Genomic DNA, 4519 nt, shown 5'->3' on the forward strand with positions numbered 1-4519 from the left:
TGCTTATATATCTGTTCTTTACATTGTAGTACATCTGGGCAAAAAACTTTATAATGGACATCAAAAAAATGAAAAAAATCTGCAAGTCTGGAGAAGAAAATATCTATAAGTCTGAAACCTAGGTTTTGAGTAAAGTTTTTTTTTAATATTTTCTCTTTTTTTAACGGTTAAATTTGCACCTGAACATATTGATGGGGTGGGGTATTAAAAGGGGCCAGCCCATACCCTTTCAATCAGTTCAGTTTTAGGAGAATGAAGAAAAGATAGTTGTCTCTTTTTTTCTTTTCCTTTTTTCCTTTTCATTTTAAAGGGAATTTTTCTTTTAAACAGATTTAGAAAATCTAAACAAATATGGGGTTCAGAAGAGGACCTGTTCAAATATTCATTGACACTTCTGCAATTTGTTTTTCCAGTGTTAACTTTGGGAAGTGAAGGCTTACAGTCCTGTTATTTTGTGAAGTAACAGCTAAAATTGCTTGGAAGAAGCCCCCCAACTCATGCAGAGGCAGGAATGCCACGGCTGGGATGGAGTACGTAACCATAATGCCCACACGTTAATCCTGTTGCTTCTGACTTACACCAGGCTAATGGCTACTACAAATGCTCTGTAACCATTTAGACTGAGATTTCCTTTTGGAATGCAGGAGTGGAATTAGTCTTTCAAGTTATCTGGATTCCTTCACTTGGAAGCTGCGGTATCAAATAACTGTTTGGAAGTGGAGTCATCTCACTCTGTTCCGGTCGAAAAACACTGAGGTGAGAAATAACTGCTGGTTTTCCTTCACACTGTTAGTGAAATCTGAGTCTCTTTGAGATCCATAGAACTCTGGTTTGGGAGGACTTCAGGTCCAGCTTCAGAGTCAGGACTAGTGACTCCGTAAGACTGTTGCCCCATGCGACAGCGTCTGTGGTGCAGAGCACCCAGCTCGCAGCCAGCGGAAGCAGTGGGACCACCCAGAGCTCCAGCCAGGCTCCCCAAAGCCACACAGCTGCGTGAGCAAACAAGTAACTCCTCTCTCAGCACAGCTGACCTTGCACTGGTGGCAGAACTTGTTCCCAACACAGGCCGAGCGCTCTGCTCAGCTCAGAAGGCAGGAATGTCTCGCTGGGAGTCTCTAGCCACCCTCCCACCAACTCCAGCACAGCCTTAGACTGGGGGCAGGGAGCTGCCTGCGGCTCAGGTGGGGGTCACACAGTTTCAGCCAGTTTCAGGGCTAAAAACGAGCTGCAGCTGAGCTGTAGTGGAAATGTGTTTGTGGGGACTCTGCAGGACGGTATAAAGCTGAGGGCAGTTGCTGAGAGACTGTTACTGCTTGGCATTATCTTTTTTTTTTTTGCCTGTTCTGGACCAAGCAACAAACTGCAGCTGTCACTAGCAGCAGCACATCTGATTTTTCATACGAGATAAAGGAGAAAGTTTTAGGGCTTCATTTATCTTCATTTTTCAATTGTGTTAAATTACAGAAAGGCTGGTATCGCCTTGTCCCAGTGTTTTGTGCTTTATTGCCAATGACTTTCTGATCTTACAAGATAAATGCTTTACTGCCTTGCTTCCTTTTTTTTCCCTGGCCTTTCATGTTTGTTCTTTTTGTCTTAAATGGCAGCAGAAGGACGTTTGGCCGCAGACCAGGCTAAGCACAATAGTGAAAGGCAGGTAAAGAGAAGAGCTGCAGCCTTTGTTTTCTCTTGTCCTCCTTTTATCAGGTATACCACATAGGAATTGTTTTCCCTTTGAAAATGTTTCTCTTGGAAAGCATGGGAAAGTTCCCCATGCCCATTTCGATTACAAAATTCTACACCGAAAACCTCATTGCAAATAGTCTTTTCATTTTATTTTTGGAGATGGAAAAACTCTAGGGGGTTTTCTTGGGTTTTTGATTCCTTCCTCTTTCATAGTCATTAGTTCTTCTGCAGTTACAAAAGGAGACTGTGCAATGTGTTGCCTTGTTTGGGTTTTATTTTGGTTTTGAAATACGAAATAGTTGACAAATAGTTGTGGGTACGGAACAGAGATAAGTCCAAAACAAATCCTGCTTTCAGTTTTTAAGCTTACACCCACTTGTTCCAGTTTCTAGAGGCAAACTGAAAATTCTGTAGATGCGACACTTTATTTTACATTATGCTTTAGGAGGACATGCAAAGTCCGTAAGGTCTTTTTAAACCAAAAAAGTCTCAAATTGAGAGCATTTCCCTCTGAAACCTTTAGCTACGCAGAATTGCTAGCTCCATCAAGGCGGCAGTCTGGCACTGCTGGTTGGCATTTCTAGGTGGGTGTTAAGATGACCACCCCTCCCAGCAGTGATGTAGCCCTGCAGGTCTGAGGCACCGGGGACTGGTGCAGAGGTGCCTTGGCCTTTGTAACTGTGGAAACAAAGAGGTGTCTGACAGCCTGGGGAACCTCTGTGAGGGCACACAGAGGGGGAGGCAGCTGTGACAAAATAAGATCTGATGTAAGGATGCTTTTAGAGCCATGCTTGCACCAAAAGAGAGGGAAGTGCAGAGCTCTGGAGGTCCAGAATAGTGGAATACTTTACTGCTGTGAGATGCTTAATCAGCTGACTGCATTAATAAAAATTTGCTGCTTTATTATGGGCTGGTCTCAGAGGTACAGGGCTCCAGGATGGTGAAAGGTGTGCAAGACTGAGGAGTCCTGGGTCACCTCTGCTCTATTAGAAGCACAAGTTTTGGATTAGAAAATCATCATCATGTTTATGTTTCTGCTGTTTAGCTGAGCATGCCCCATCCTGACAGCTGCCATGTACGTGGTCCTGTCCTGTGGTAGGATTCACAAACTTCTTCTGCCTTCCCTTCTGTGGCCCTTGAATGCAGGGGTGCTAATGGGGAGGCCTTTGCATGACGTGGAACACAAAAGTCTGTGAAGAGAATCTCTTCCTGTGCTAATAATGGACATACAGAAGTATTAACGTGCATATATATTCTGTGCATTTCAGTTCTTAGACATTTTAGCCAGTGCATAGTCTTGGGAGAGAGCACAGGTATCGCAGGTGATCCTCCCCCTTCACTTCAAACAGCGTGAGGACATGGTGCAGGCAGGAAAAGGCAGCGCCCAGAACACGTGCCTGGCTCCAGCTCAAGCCAAGGCGCTTGTAACTCGCAGCAACTGCCATTTGCCGCAGAGAAGCGGCCCTGCAGCCCTGGGCAGGGTGGAGCTGAGCAGAAGAGCTGCCAGGGCTTCTCCCCTGCCCCAGGCTGCACAGTACAGTTACTTCGCCGTTAATAACAATTACTCACAATCTCCTGTCTGGCCTCATCTTCTTGAGAACTGCTGGGTGCAACTGAGACAGCACCACAGTGGAAAAGGGCAAGTGCCTCTCCAGCCTGGCGAGCTTGCCAGGCATAGTTTCAGCAGAAGCTGAAAAAAGCAAAAAGACCCTTGTCTCTGCAAGTGCCTGTCTGTGCCTCCTCTGCAGTCTTCCGCACAGCACCTGGGTGTTTCTGAGAAACAGGGAGTGAGGTGCTTAGGAAGAGCCATCTTGGGAGTAGAGGGGTGATCCAGGGCAGCCTGGATTCTTGCTTGGACACCTGAGTAAAAACCTTAATACTCATTTTCCTTCCCCCATCTCTTTTTTTGCCCCCCAATTCAGCAGAAGGTCTCGATAGCAACAGAGTGAGGAAAATAGAGTTGGGGTTGCCCCTGCTCTATGCAGTTCTGCTTTCTGGCCAACAAACTAAGCAGGAGCAGTGGAGTTAGGCACAGCAGAAGAGCTGGGTGCACGAGGGAGGAGAGCCGGGGGCAAGCCAAGCAAATTAAGGAAGCAGGAGAGCTGCGCTGAATGCAGATGCATGCTCGCCAGCTCAGGCTTTCTTGCTGGGAACAAATGTGATAAGCAGGCTGGCATGCTGTGCACAGATGTCCCAAAATCAGGATTCTTCACCCAGGGTGCAAGCTGATCCACACACGGAGTCGAGATATTTGTTCATTGCATGCCTATGCAGAGATAGGTGCTAGATGGTAAATCCGCAAAGCCAGCATGCCTATTCCTAGTTTTGGGAGGTTCACATACAGTTCAACAAACAGGAGTTGGCGATCTTAAAACATGATTGGCTATAACTCTTTACATCCTATTCCATATAATACGTATGCTCCAGAGGGTGTGGGGTGGGGGCTGGGCTACCTTTTCACAGTTTCTGCTTCAAAGGGAGTTACTTTTACTGTTACAATTGTATTGTAATAAGGATATGTTACTTTTGGGTAGCTTGTCTCTGCAGTTTTGGGTCTGCAAATGTTTTTTCTAGCCCAGTTCCACATAACTCTTCAGGGTCGCTGTTAGCTGTGTTCTGTTGTACTCTTCAGGGTCACTATGTCTGTGTTCTGTCTGTATTGTTAGCCGTATCGGTTCCTTGGATTATTTCACATTCCTCCTTCGGCCGTTTGTCATCACAGCTGTGGCTGGCCTGTACCTGTCTGAAACAGAGTGCTGACTCTCATTAGATTGACATCTGCTCCTGCAAGGAAGTAGTTCTCCTGCAAACCTGTTGCAGTTTCCTTCAGGCAGTA

This window comes from Falco cherrug, chromosome 5, assembly GCF_023634085.1.
Source record: "Falco cherrug isolate bFalChe1 chromosome 5, bFalChe1.pri, whole genome shotgun sequence".
Lineage (NCBI taxonomy): Eukaryota > Metazoa > Chordata > Aves > Falconiformes > Falconidae > Falco > Falco cherrug.